Raw genomic sequence first — 15704 nt, forward strand, 5'->3', positions numbered from 1 at the left:
CATCATGTTCATGAAATAGGCAGGTGCGTTAGTCAGACCAAATGACATAACGGTATACTCGTACAACCCGTACCTAGTGGTAAAAGCCGTCTTGGGTATATCCTGCTCTCGAGTCTTCAACTGGTGGTATCCTGATCACAGATCGATCTTGGAAAATACCATAGCTCCTTGCAATTGGTCAAACAAGTCATTGATCATCGGCAGTGGGTACTTGTTTTCGATTGTCACCTCATTCAATCCTCGATAATCAACAACCATCCTCAATGATCCATCCTTCTTCTCCACTAGAAGCACTGGCGATCCCCAATGTGACGCCCCCGATTCAATCGTACACTAATCATGCACGCAAATGTGTACGATCAAGATCAGGGACTCACGGGAAGATATCACAACACAACTCTACAAATAAAATAAGTCATACAAGCATCATAATACAAGCCAGGGGCCTCGAGGGCTCGAATACAAATGCTCGATCATAGACGAGTCAGCGGAAGCAACAATATCTGAGTATAGACATAAGTTAAACAAGTTTGCCTTAAGAAGGCTAGCACAAACTGGGATACAGATCGAAAGAGGCGCAGGCCTCCTGCCTGGGATCCTCCTAACTACTCCAGGTCGTCGTCAGCGGGCAGCACGTAGTAGTAGGCACCTCCGGTGTAGTAGGGGTCGTCGTCGACGGTGGCGTCTGGCTCCTGGACTCCAGCATCTGGTTGCGACAACCAGAAAGAAAGGAAAGGGGGAAAAGGGGGGAGAAAGCAACCGTGAGTACTCATCCAAAGTACTCGCAAGCAAGGAACTACACTACATATGCATGGGTATATGTGTAAGGAGGCCATATCAGTGGACTGAACTGCAGAATGCCAGAATAAGAGGGGGATAGCTAGTCCTGTCGAAGACTACGCTTCTGGTCACCTTCGTCTTGCATCAAGTATAAGAGAGTAGATTGAAGTCCTCCAAGTAGCATCTCCAATAACATCTCATAGCATAATCCTACCCGGCGATCCCCTCCTCATATCCCTGAGGTAGAGCGACCACCGGTTGTATCTGGCACTTGGAAGGGTGTGTTTTATTAAGTATCCGGTTCTAGTTGTCATAAGGTCAAGGTACAACTCCAAGTCGTCCTGTTACCGAAGATCACGGCTATTCGAATAGATTAAACTTCCCTGCAGGGGTGCACCACATAGCCCAACACGCTCGATCCCATTTGGCCGGACACACTTTCCTGGGTCATGCCCGGCCTCGGAAGATCAACACGTCGCAGCCCCACCTAGGCACAACAGAGAGGCCAGCACGCCGGTCTAAACCTAAGCGCACAGGGGTCTGGGCCCATCGCCCATAGCACACCTGCACGTTGCGAGGGCGGCCGAAAGCAGACCTAGCCTAGTGGCGTTCCAGTCCAATTCGGCGCGCGCCGCTCCGTCGCTGACGTCTGAAGTGCTTCGGCTGATACCACGACGTCGGGATACCCATAACTACTCCCACGTAGATGGTTAGTGCGTATAGGCTCGTAGCCAGACTCAGATCAAATACCAAGATCTCGTTAAGCGTGTTAAGTGTCCGCGAACGCCGAACAGGGCCAGGCCCACCTGTCTCCTAGGTGGTCTCAACCTGCCCTGTCGCTCCGCCACAAAGATCCACACAGAGGGCCGTCGGGACAAAGGTCCTTTCAGCCCCCAATCCGTGAATCACTCGCGGGTACTCTTCGAGCTGACCCGACTTTAGTCACCATCTGTATAGTATGTATGTATGTATAGTATATACCCGTGATCACCTCCCAGGTGATCACGGCCCGATAGTATAGCAAGGCAGACTGACAAGAATGTAGGGCCAATGATGATAAACTAGCATCCTATACTAAGCATTTAGGATTGCAGGTAAGGTATCAACAGGTGTAGCATCAATGTCAGGCTATGCATCAGAATAGGATCAACAGAAAGCAGTAACATGCTACACTACTCTAATGCAAGCAGTATAGAGAAGAATAGGCGATATCTGGTGATCAAGGGGGGGGGCTTGCCTGGTTGCTCTGGCAAGAGAGAGGGGTCGTCAACTCCGTAGTCGAACTGGGCAGCAGCAGCGTCGGTCTCGTAGTCTACCGGAGAGAAGAGGGGGAAGAAACAATGAATACCAAGTAAACAGATGCATATCGATGCATGACATGTCAAGAAGCGATGCTAGGCGTGCCCTAACGTGGTATGAGGTGGTACTGGTTAAGGGGGGAATCATCCGGGAAAGTATTCCCGGTGTTTCGTGTTTTCGGGCAGAGGAGCCGGAGGGGGAAAGTTGCGGGTTCGATAGGTTAGGAGGGTGTGGTGGACGAACGGACTGCATATCCGGAATCGTCTCGTCGTTCTGAGCAACTTTCATGTTGAAAATATTTTAATCCGAGTTACGGATTAAAAGATATGATTTTTAAAAGATTTTAATAAATTTTGGAATTTAATTATTTATTTAATTAATTCGAAAAAATGTATTTATGACGTCAGCATGATGTCATGCTGACGTCAGCAGTCAACAGGGGTTGACTGAGTCAACCCTGACATGTGGGTCCAGTGGGACCCACCTGTCATTCTCTATTTAAATTAATTAGGGTTTAGGTTAATCTAATTATAGTTTAATTAAACTTAACTAGTTAATTAATATAATTAAACCGGATTAATTAACTTAATTAATTAATTAATTAATTAATAATTTTATTAATTCATTTTAATTTTATTAATTATATTTATTGTTTTCTTTATTTATTTTAATATTCATTATTTATTTATTATTCTTTTTATTTTTATTATTATTATTTATTTATTTTTCTTTACTTCTTTTCTTTTCCTTTTCTTCTTTTTTTTTTGTTCTGGGGCTGGGGCCCCCATGTCAGTGGCCCCAGGGGGCCTATCGGGTTCGGGCGTGCGGGCGACGGGTTACAGGCGCATCTGAGCGCCCGATTGGGCGCTGCGGGGCAAGGCCGTGGCCACGGCGGGGCGGGTCACCGGGCGTTCGGCCATGGCCATGAGCAGGCCCGACCGAGCGAGCGAACGGCGGCGGCCGTGGCGGCCAGGCACCGGGGAGGGGCGACGGCGACGAGCGGAGAGGCGCGGGAGAGGCCACGGTGAGCGCGGGAGGGGCGTCCAGGGGCGCGGTCGAGGGGAGCGCGGCGAGCGCGCAACGGGCGGCGCCGGAGCGCGTCGACCGCGGACGGGGAGGCGGTGACCGCGTCGGCCTAGGGGAGAGGGGGCGAAGGGGGGGTGCTCACAGGGGGGGTCCGCGGGGTTTAGGAGGCGTGCGCGGTGGAGGTTGGAGGCGACCGGCGAGGAGGGAGTCGGGGAGGCGGCCGCCGGCGTCGGGGAGGGGGTCCGGTGAGGCGGGGGAGGTCGGGGACGATCCCGCGGCGGCGGGTGCTCCGCGCGTGGGGCGACGGTATGGAGGGGGGGGGGTCCGGACGGCGGCGAGGGAGGAGGACGAGGACGGTCCGGTGACGGGGCGGCTACGGGCGACGTGGGGCGCGGGGCGCAGGGGGAGCGATGGGGTTCGTTCCCCCGATCCGATCTGGATCGGGGAGGAGGGGGGAGAGCGAGTGGGGGGAGGGGTGGAGTGGCGGACCGGCTAGGGTTCCAGTCGGGGTGGGGGGTTAAGGGGAGGCCGGCTGGGCCAGGTGGGCCGGCCTGGCCGGTGAGCTCGGCCGTCTGGCCCAGTTGGCCAGGGGGCCCCCCCTTTTTTTTTCCTTTTAGTTTTGTTTTGTCTTTTGCTTTTGTATTTATTTTCTTTTCTGTTTTAGTTTAATTAAAATGCCAAAACATTTTACAAAAATTTGTGCACCCCACCATAATTAGGTTTGCTATTTTAGACAACCCCCGAACAATTTTATTTTCGTTTCTGAAAACTTTTATTGTTTGTTTTCGTTTTAAATTTGAAATTCAAACTAGGTTCCGAACTAACGCGAGTTTATCCACAGTAACCGAGGTGACGTGGCACCATTAGCGGGGATTACTGTAGCAAGATTATCCGGGCGTTACAAATCTCCTCCACTACAAGAAATCTCGTCCCGAGATTTTAGGAGGTAGAAGGAAACAGTGCGGGGTATTCATCACGCAGGCGATCCTCGCGTTCCCAGGTGGCTTCGTCTTCAGAGTGATTCGACCACTGGACCTTGAGGAACTTGATCGCCTTCTGGCGTGTGCGGCGTTCAGCTTGGTCGAGAATGCGGACCGGATGCTCTTTATAGGAGAGGTCCTGTTGCAATTCGAGGACTTCATGATCCACAGCTCGGATGGGGTCCTTGAAGCAACGGCGGAGTTGTGACACATGGAACACATCGTGAACCTGAGAAAGGTTCGACGGAAGCTCCAGTTGATATGCCACTTTTCCACGCCTTTCCAGAATAGTGAATGGGCCAATATAGCGAGGAGCTAGCTTGCCCTTGATCCCGAAGCGGTGAGCACCCTTCATTGGTGTAACGCGAAGATAGGCCTTTTCGCCAGGTTGATAGACCATGTCTTTATGATGACGGTCATAATTACTCTTCTGACGTGACTGAGCAGTCTTGAGATTCTCGCGAATAATGCGGACTTGTTCTTCGGCATGTTGGATAATATCCGGACCGAAGAGTGGACGTTCCCCAGTTTCTGACCAGTTCAGAGGGGTTCGGCACTTTCGTCCATATAACACTTCGAAGGGGGCCATCTTCAGACTAGCTTGGTAGCTATTATTATAAGAGAACTCAGCATACGGAAGAGATTCCTCCCATTTCTTGCCGAAGGAAATAACACAAGCTCGAAGCATGTCTTCGAGAACTTGGTTGACACGTTCAACTTGCCCTTGTGACTGAGGATGAAAAGCAGTGCTGAAAGACAGATGAGTGCCCATAGCTTCTTGGAAACTTGCCCAGAATCTTGAAGTGAATAAACTGCCACGGTCTGAACTGATAACCAGTGGAATACCGTGAAGCGAAACAATTCTGGTCATGTAGAGAGTTGCAAGCTGACTAGCAGTGATCGTTTCTTTGACCGCCAGAAAATGTGCAACCTTAGAAAGTCGGTCAATGACGACAAGAATAGCATCATTGCCTTTCTGCGATTTGGGGAATCCAGTAACGAAGTCCATCTCGACATGGTCCCATTTCCATTCAGGAATAGAGATAGGTTGCAGAGTTCCAGCAGGCCTTTGATGTTCTGCTTTGATACGACGGCAAACGTCACATTCAGCAACATAACGAGCAATGTCTTGCTTCATGTTAGACCACCAGAATCTCTGGCGGATGTCTTGGTACATCTTTGTACTACCAGGATGGATACATAGAGGCGTATCATGAGCTTCTTTCATAACCTCCTGGGTCATATTCAGGTTTTCCTTCTTACACGGCACCACTAGGCGGCCTTTGAAGTACAAGGCGCCATCATCAGCAATAGTGAAGGATGAGGGACTTCCTTCTTTGAGGTCTTGCTTAATCTTGTAGACTTCAGAGTCAAATCCCTGCATTGTCTTTATGGTGCCCACGAGATCGGGTTCAACAGCCAGGGTATAGAGGGAACCCTGGGAAACAACACGGAGATTCATCTTGCGGAACTCCGGGGGAGGGGGAGCGAGTGCACCCGGAGGAACAATATGGAGGTTTAGCTTTCTGAATTCTTCAACAAGTGAGGGCTGAACTTTGTGAACCTGGAGGTGGTTGCAGTAAGACTTGCGGCTCAAGGCATCAGCCATTACATTAGCCTTGCCTGGGGTATAGGAAATACCCAAATCAAAGTCTGCAACAGTCTCCATCCATCTCTGCTGACGGAGGTTCAGGTCTGGCTGAGTAAATAGATACTTCAGACTTTGGTGGTCAGTGAAGATCTCGCAACGATTACCGAGTAGGTAATGTCGCCACTGTTTTAGTGCATGAATGACAGCAGCAAGTTCGAGGTCGTGAACTGGGTAGTTCTCTTCGTGAGGGCGCAATTGCCGAGAGGCATAAGCAACCACTTTGCGCTCTTGCATTAGGACACAGCCTAGTCCTTGACGGGAAGCGTCGCAGTAAATGACGAAGTCCTTCTTAGTATCAGGAGGAGCTAGTACTGGGGCAGAAGTCAACTTGTCCTTGAGTGCCTGGAAACTTTCCTGACATTTATCTGTCCATTGGAACTTGACGCCCTTATGCAATAGGTTAGTCAGAGGCCTGGCAATCTTGGAGAAGTTCTCGACGAATCGACGGCAGTAGCTGGCGAGACCGAGAAAACTTCTGACTTGCTTAACGTTCTTCGGAGGAGTCCAATCGAGAATAGCCTGAACTCGTTCAGGGTTGACGGCAATACCATCCTTAGAGATGACATGCCCGAGATAGGTTACTTCGGGAAGCCAGAATTCACATTTGGAGAACTTGGCATAAAGTTGATGCTCTCGTAGCTTTTCCAGCACGAGGCGAAGATGTTCAGCATGTTCCTCTTCGTTCTTGGAAAATACCAGAATATCATCCAGATAAACCACGACGAACTTGTCGAGGTAATCCATGAATATATAGTTCATCAGGCGAGAGAAGGTGGCTGGAGCATTGGTTAAGCCGAAAGACATGACGGTGTACTCGTATGAACCATAACGAGTCACAAAGGCGGTCTTGGGGATATCTTCCTCACGAACACGGATCTGGTGGTAACCCAACCTCAAGTCGAGTTTAGAGAACACTGATGATCCAGCCAATTGATCATACAGATCATTGATCCGAGGAAGAGGATACTTATTCTGAATGGTAGCTTGATTTATAGGACGGTAGTCTTGGACCAATCGGTTTGTCCCATCTTTCTTCTTGACAAAGAGAGAAGGTGCTCCCCAAGGAGAGCAACTTGGGCGAATGAAACCACTTCGAAGAGATTTATCGATTTCCTCCTTAAGCTCAAGGAGTTCATGCGGCGGCATCTTGTAGGGTCGCTTGGCTATAGGAGTGGTGCCTGGTTTCAAGTCGATGACGAATTCGACAGCTCTAGCAGGGGGAATCCCTGGGAGTTCTTCAGGAAAGACGTCTAGGAATTCACGCACGACGGGAATGTTTTCAATGCCCTCAAGTGGTGCAGCGTTCAATGCGTTTAAGGCATAAAGTCTGGCCTCGGCATTCCGAACCAGATGAGCATCGTAGCTAATTATTTCATCAGAAGGGTGTAGCAGATGGACGGTCTTGGTGGCGCAAACGATAGAAGCGGTATGCGCCTTTAACCAATCCATTCCCAGAATGAGATCAATGCTACAGGACTTCAGTACGATGGGAGAGACAAGGAATTCCAGTCCTTCAATTTCTACAGGGACGTCGTTGCAAATCATGGAGGTTCGACATTGGCCCGCAGGGGTGTGCACTAATAGAGAAGCGTTCATGTCTTCACTTTTAATGCCATGCATGAATGCAAAATCTTCTGACATGAATGAATGCGATGCTCCTGTATCAAATAAAACAGATGCTGGTACTGAATTTACGAGGAGTGTACCCATCACAGTAGCAGGCTGGTCTTGAGCTTCATTCAGATCAATGTGGTTGGCATGAACACGGCCATAAGACTTGGCATTGTTGTTGCGGGCCTGGTTGTTCCCACGGCCAGTTGCTGGAAGGGCCAGTTGATTCTGTTTCTGGTTGCATTCCCTAGCACGGTGCCCTGGTTGTCCGCACCTGAAGCACAACCCATTCTCGGGGGTAGGAACAGGAGCTTGGGGTGGTGGAGCTGGAAGCCTCGGCTGCCTAGTTGGAGCAGCCGGCAGACGAGGTGCAGCATAAGACTGCCTTGGGGCAGGTGCAGTTGGACGGTACATGCTGTTCGGGATCCATATCTTACGCTTCTGCGAGGGCGGGCCCGAAGATGAGCCCGTGTCACGGTTGCGCCTTTGAGAGCTCTGGTGTTCTTGCAGACCAGTCTCGACATTGATGGCCTTGTTCACCAAGGTGGCGAAATCGGCAAAGTCATGCACTAGAAGTGTGAGCTTGATGTCAGCTTGAAGGCCTTCACGGAACTTCTCCTGTCTGCGAGCATCAGTTGCAATGTCTTCTTCAGCATAGCGGGATAAGTCCAGAAACTCCCGCTGATAAGCTTCAACAGTCTTGTTGCCTTGGGTGAGGTTGCGAAACTCACGCTTCTTCCTGTCCATGATTCCCTGAGGAATGAAGCGGGCACGGAAGGCAGCCTGAAAGTCTGGCCAGGAGATGATTGTCCCAACTGGCAGAGTACGCCTGTGGCTGTCCCACCATTGAGCTGCGGGTCCCTTCAGGAAGAAGGAAGCAAAAGTGACATAGCTGGCAGGGGCTACATCAGCAGACTCCATCTCATAGGTGATGTCACGGAGCCAGTCATCAGCATCCAGCGGCTGGGTTGAGCTGCGGTACACACTTGGGTTGAGGCGTATGAAATCCTGCAGAGTTGTTGTGTTTGGATGCTGGTTCATATTGGGGCGAGGAAACTGAGCCATCATGTTTTCCATGAACTGGCGATTCATCTCAAGCTGTTGGATCATACCAGCCATGTACTCAGGCGGTGGTGGGAAGTTGCCACCACGACCACGACCAGCTGGTCTAACCATCCTGCTAATATATAACAGGGGTAGTTCAGTATTGAGAAATTTGCATAGACAAGAGTCATTCATGATGAAACATGCATAATGAAAGGAGCACGACAGATACCACATAGATAGTCGGCATAACTTACAAAAGGGGTCGGACATAGAGTTCAGTACACAGAGTTCCGTACATAGACTAAGTCATCATAGGCGGCACGCAGGCTCGCGAGTGCATCTAAGACTAATGAGCAAGACTACATCAGTCCCAGGAGGTACTGTGAAGGTAGCTGTAACCTGACAGCTGGTAGTGAGGCAACGGATAGTCCTCCACGTCAGTGGCCTGGGGGCCGCGGATACTCTGGTGTAGAACCCGACGCTCAGGTGGCAGAAGAGGACCAAGTGCGGGAGAGTAGCCTCCCACCTCTGGCCATCCGACACCGTGGGGCATCACGGTCCTGGCTGGGTAGATCGCAGAACGCGGCAGCTGTCCAGACCGGACAAAGGGGTGCAACCGCGTCAGAGCCCTGTAAAGGTGCTGACGAGTGGTGTACAACTCGTGGCGAAGAGCTCTGTTAGCTCGGTCCAGCCCATCAGCATGCAGAACCAGGCGCTGATGGTGGAAAGGCTCTCGGGTGACGGTGGAGTAGGCGGCAGTGTAGTATCCCTCCGCACCAACGTCAGATGCGATAGGAATGTGCCTGAAAGGGGAAGTGTCCAATGCCTGATACTCTCCACGAAGACGTGTCAGAGCAGCATGAGCCGCATCGTGGACTGCCATCTCGATGGTCACTCCAACACCATGAGCGGTGTGCAGCACGGTAGTGGACTCATACTCCCGAGAGTAGAGGTGGACGATGGCACGGTACTGCTCCTGGTTAAAGTCCTGGTACTCCTCGTAGACGGTGTACTCAGGGTGCCAGCGATAACCCAGATAGGTCATCATATCAGCTAGCACAGCAGGTGATCCTGAGGCACCAATGGCCGCAGTGTGGCGCACGACCTGCCTCGCGGGTTCCATCTGAAAACAAAGATGTTTCAATGGAGTCAAATGACAACACGGGCACTATTCAAAATGCTATCCTACAGAATAACTATGGCTTATCCAACTTCGGGGTGAACGTGGTAACGGGATCCTAATGTTAGAGTTAGTAAATTCGTTTAACCCGAGTAGAAAAGAGTTCAGAGTCCCAGAGTAAAGGTCGAGGAGTAAAAGATCCTAGTACCACCCGATGGCGACGTGGGCCCGTAAGGCACACAGCCAAGTTAGTAAAAGTTTTTGTAATGTCTAGACTCGACTTCGGCCAAGGAGTGTGGAAGGGGGATTCCTACAGGCAGTCGGCTCTGATACCAACTTGTGACGCCCCCGATTCAATCGTACACTAATCATGCACGCAAATGTGTACGATCAAGATCAGGGACTCACGGGAAGATATCACAACACAACTCTACAAATAAAATAAGTCATACAAGCATCATAATACAAGCCAGGGGCCTCGAGGGCTCGAATACAAGTGCTCGATCATAGACGAGTCAGCGGAAGCAACAATATCTGAGTACAGACATAAGTTAAACAAGTTTGCCTTAAGAAGGCTAGCACAAACTGGGATACAGATCGAAAGAGGCGCAGGCCTCCTGCCTGGGATCCTCCTAACTACTCCAGGTCGTCGTCAGCGGGCAGCACGTAGTAGTAGGCACCTCCGGTGTAGTAGGGGTCGTCGTCGACGGTGGCGTCTGGCTCCTGGACTCCAGCATCTGGTTGCGACAACCAGAAAGAAAGGAAAGGGGGAAAAGGGGGGAGAAAGCAACCGTGAGTACTCATCCAAAGTACTCGCAAGCAAGGAACTACACTACATATGCATGGGTATATGTGTAAGGAGGCCATATCAGTGGACTGAACTGCAGAATGCCAGAATAAGAGGGGGATAGCTAGTCCTGTCGAAGACTACGCTTCTGGTCACCTTCGTCTTGCATCAAGTATAAGAGAGTAGATTGAAGTCCTCCAAGTAGCATCTCCAATAACATCTCATAGCATAATCCTACCCGGCGATCCCCTCCTCATATCCCTGAGGTAGAGCGACCACCGGTTGTATCTGGCACTTGGAAGGGTGTGTTTTATTAAGTGTCCGGTTCTAGTTGTCATAAGGTCAAGGTACAACTCCAAGTCGTCCTGTTACCGAAGATCACGGCTATTCGAATAGATTAAACTTCCCTGCAGGGGTGCACCACATAGCCCAACACGCTCGATCCCATTTGGCCGGACACACTTTCCTGGGTCATGCCCGGCCTCGGAAGATCAACACGTCGCAGCCCCACCTAGGCACAACAGAGAGGCCAGCACGCCGGTCTAAACCTAAGCGCACAGGGGTCTGGGCCCATCGCCCATAGCACACCTGCACGTTGTGAGGGCGGCCGAAAGCAGACCTAGCCTAGTGGCGTTCCAGTCCAATTCGGCGCGCGCCGCTCCGTCGCTGACGTCTGAAGTGCTTCGGCTGATACCACGACGTCGGGATACCCATAACTACTCCCACGTAGATGGTTAGTGCGTATAGGCTCGTAGCCAGACTCAGATCAAATACCAAGATCTCGTTAAGCGTGTTAAGTGTCCGCGAACGCCGAACAGGGCCAGGCCCACCTGTCTCCTAGGTGGTCTCAACCTGCCCTGTCGCTCCGCCACAAAGATCCACACAGAGGGCCGTCGGGACAAAGGTCCTTTCAGCCCCCAATCCGTGAATCACTCGCGGGTACTCTTCGAGCTGACCCGACTTTAGTCACCATCTGTATAGTATGTATGTATGTATAGTATATACCCGTGATCACCTCCCAGGTGATCACGGCCCGATAGTATAGCAAGGCAGACTGACAAGAATGTAGGGCCAATGATGATAAACTAGCATCCTATACTAAGCATTTAGGATTGCAGGTAAGGTATCAACAGGTGTAGCAACAATGTCAGGCTATGCATCAGAATAGGATCAACAGAAAGCAGTAACATGCTACACTACTCTAATGCAAGCAGTATAGAGAAGAATAGGCGATATCTGGTGATCAAGGGGGGGGGCTTGCCTGGTTGCTCTGGCAAGAGAGAGGGGTCGTCAACTCCGTAGTCGAACTGGGCAGCAGCAGCGTCGGTCTCGTAGTCTACCGGAGAGAAGAGGGGGAAGAAACAATGAATACCAAGTAAACAGATGCATATCGATGCATGACATGTCAAGAAGCGATGCTAGGCGTGCCCTAACGTGGTATGAGGTGGTACTGGTCAAGGGGGGAATCATCCGGGAAAGTATTCCCAGTGTTTCGTGTTTTCGGGCAGAGGAGCCGGAGGGGGAAAGTTGCGGGTTCGATAGGTTAGGGGGTGTGGTGGACGAACGGACTGCGTATCCGGAATCGTCTCGTCGTTCTGAGCAACTTTCATGTTGAAAATATTTTAATCCGAGTTACGGATTAAAAGATATGATTTTTAAAAGATTTTAATAAATTTTGGAATTTAATTATTTATTTAATTAATTCGAAAAAATGTATTTATGACGTCAGCATGATGTCATGCTGACGTCAGCAGTCAACAGGGGTTGACTGAGTCAACCCTGACATGTGGGTCCAGTGGGACCCACCTGTCATTCTCTATTTAAATTAATTAGGGTTTAGGTTAATCTAATTATAGTTTAATTAAACTTAACTAGTTAATTAATATAATTAAACCGGATTAATTAACTTAATTAATTAATTAATTAATTAATAATTTTATTAATTCATTTTAATTTTATTAATTATATTTATTGTTTTCTTTATTTATTTTAATATTCATTATTTATTTATTATTCTTTTATTTTTATTATTATTATTTATTTATTTTTCTTTACTTCTTTTCTTTTCCTTTTCTTCTTTTTTTTTGTTCTGGGGCTGGGGCCCCCATGTCAGTGGCCCCAGGGGGCCTATCGGGTTCGGGCGTGCGGGCGACGGGTTACAGGCGCATCTGAGCGCCCGATTGGGCGCTGCGGGGCAAGGCCGTGGCCACGGCGGGGCGGGTCACCGGGCGTTCGGCCATGGCCATGAGCAGGCCGACCGAGCAGCGAACGGCGGCGGCCGTGGCGGCCAGGCACCGGGGAGGGCCACGGCGACGACGGAGGCGCGGGAGAGGCCACGGTGAGCGCGGGAGGGCGTCCAGGGGCGCGGTCGAAGGGAGCGCGGCGAGCGCGCAACGGGCGGCCGCCGAGCGCGTCGACCGCGGACGGGAGGCGGTACCGCGTCGGCCTAGGGGAGAGGGGGCGAAGGGGGGTGCTCACAGGGGGGGGTCCGCGGGGTCTAGGAGGTGTGCGCGGTGGAGGTGGAGGCGACCGGCGAGGAGGGAGTCGGGGAGGCGGCCGCCGGCGTCGGGAGGGGGTCGGTGAGCGGGGGAGGTCGGGGACGATCCCGCGGCGGCGGGTTGCTCCGCGCGTGGGGCGACGGTATGGGGGGGGGGGGTCCGGACGGCGGCGAGGAGGAGGACGAGGACGGTCCGGTGACGGGGCGGCTACGGGCGACGTGGGCGCGGGGCGCAGGGGGAGCGATGGGGTTCGTTCCCCCGATCCGATCTGGATCGGGGAGGAGGGGGGAGAGCGAGTGGGGGGAGGGGTGGAGTGGCGGACCGGCTAGGGTTCCAGTCGGGGTGGGGGGTTAAGGGGAGGCCGGCTGGGCCAGGTGGGCCGGCCTGGCCGGTGAGCTGGGCCGTCTGGCCCAGTTGGCCAGGGGGCCCCCCTTTTTTTTTTCCTTTTAGTTTTGTTTTGTCTTTTGCTTTTGTATTATTTTCTTTTCTGTTTTAGTTTAATTAAAATGCCAAAACATTTTACAAAAAATTGTGCACCCCACCATAATTAGGTTTGCTATTTTAGACAACCCCCGAACAATTTTATTTTCGTTTCTGAAAACTTTTATTGTTTGTTTTCGTTTTAAATTTGAAATTCGAACTAGGTTCCGAACTAACGCGAGTTTATCCACAGTAACCGAGGTGACGTGGCACCATTAGCGGGGATTACTGTAGCAAGATTATCCGGGCGTTACACCCAAGGTGAAGAACTTGGGCGAATATAGCCTTTATCCAGTAACTGCTTAATCTGCTTCTTAATTTCCTCCAAATCTTTTGCAGGCATCCTGTATGGTCTCTTAGATATCGGCCCTGTGCTTGGCAAAAGCTCAATCAAAAACTCAATGTCTCTGTCTGGTGGCATGCCTGGCAACTCCTCTGGAAATGCGTCAGGAAAATCCTTCACCACTGGTACTTCTTCCTATACAACTCCTAATAAGGAATTTACTTGAGTCCTCTTTGGCACATGCCGGGATACATACTTGATCCTTCTTCCTTCTGGCGTGGTAAGAAAAATTGACTTACTGGCGCATTCAATGTTCCCTCCATACTTCGATAACCAATCCATGCCTAATATCACATCCAGTCCCTGCGACTCCAGTACTATTAGGTCTGAGGGAAACACATAGTTACCAATCCTTAATGGTAACCGATCACACCATAGACTAGCCATATACTCTGCTCCTGGCGAGGTTACTAACATGGGTGACGTAAGGGCTTGGGTTGGAAGGTTATACTTATCCACAAACCCCCTTGATATGTATGAATGAGATGCACCAGTATCAAAAAGAATGATTGCAGTAAATGACTTAACCAAAAACTTACCTATTACTGCATCTGGCTGGGCTTCAACCTCCTCCATGCTAATGTGGTTCACCTGTCCTTTGTTGAAAGGATTGGGCTTCTACCCAAAACTTCCATTACTGTTTCCATTTTTCGCTTCAGGACATTCGGTGGCATAATGTCTAGTCTTCTGGCATTTGTAATAGGTGATGTGGCTCAGATCCCTCTTGGCTGGTGTTGATGGGTTGGTGCGGTTCTGTCCGTTGCTTCCTCCATTCCCATTACCATTTTTGGGGCCACTATGGTTGTGCGAACTACCTCCTCCATGGGTATGCTGAAAATGTCCTCCCGAGTTCGGGGTAAAACGAGGCTTCTGCTGAGCTCCAGAATTGTACTTCCCTTGTCCATACTTCCTCTTGCGGCTGTCAATCTGCTACTGCTTCCCTTCAATCATAAGAGCTCTACCTACCAACTCCTGGTAGTTGTTGAAGGTTGCTACCATCAACTGCATGCTCAGCTCATCATTCAGTCCTTCTAGAAACTTCTCCTGCTTAGCTGCATCTGTAGCAACGTCATCTGGGGCATAACGTGCTAGCTTACTAAAGTCATCCACATACTGGCCAACAGTACGTCCTCCCTGGCGTAGATTGCGAAACTCATGCTTCTTCATGGCCATTGCTCCTGCTGAAACATGGGCAGTACGGAAAGCCTGCTGAAACTGATCCCATGTGACAGTGTCGATAGGATAAGTGGCTATGAAATTCTCCCACCATGATGCTGCGGGTCCATCAAGCTGATGTGCGGTAAAACGCACCTTCTCCGCATCTATGCATCCTGTAGTGGTCCACTGCCTTCCCATCTTGCGGAGCCAATCTTCTGCAACTATCGGTTTGGTGCTACTGGAGAACACCGGCGGATTCAGCCTCAAGAAACGGACTAAGTGATCAACAGGTGGTGGTGGTGGTGGGTTATTGTTGTTGTTGTTCCCCTGATTCTGATTCTGGACTAGCATCTGTATCAATGCATTATGCTGCTGGATCAACTGGGTGAGCTCCGATGGTAAAGCAAATCCATTGTCACGTCTCGGAGGCATCTGAGGGTTTAGAAAAGATGAGAATATAGAATAGAATGAGGTCTAGAGAGAAAAACACTACCCATTTGCACATGAGACAAAAGCAAACAATATCACTTCAATAAATTCAAACAAGGCATACAACAGTCTAACTATCGTTACAAAAGTGCTCGGGCTATACTATATACATGGGGGAATACTACTACTGTTATGGTGGTCGAGTAGAAAAACTGCTCGGTCAAAGACACCATGATATCTGCTCCAGCTTCATCAACAAAGTCATCATCGCTATCGTCTGGGTCCGAGTCGGTGTCATCGATGATGATGTAGTTCTCCGGGAAAGTGCAATCATCGTCTTCTCCTCCAGTCGCGGGAAATCCCATGAATACTTTTAGCTTCTTCTTCAGATCATCATTCTTCTCCACGAGTGTCATCATTTCCTCCTCATATCCATCACACGTAGACTTGAGTTCTTCCTCCAGCTCCATGATCTTGGTCAATGCCTTCTTCAGA

This window comes from Triticum aestivum, chromosome 7B, assembly GCF_018294505.1.
Source record: "Triticum aestivum cultivar Chinese Spring chromosome 7B, IWGSC CS RefSeq v2.1, whole genome shotgun sequence".
In the NCBI taxonomy this organism is placed as follows: Eukaryota; Viridiplantae; Streptophyta; class Magnoliopsida; order Poales; family Poaceae; genus Triticum; species Triticum aestivum.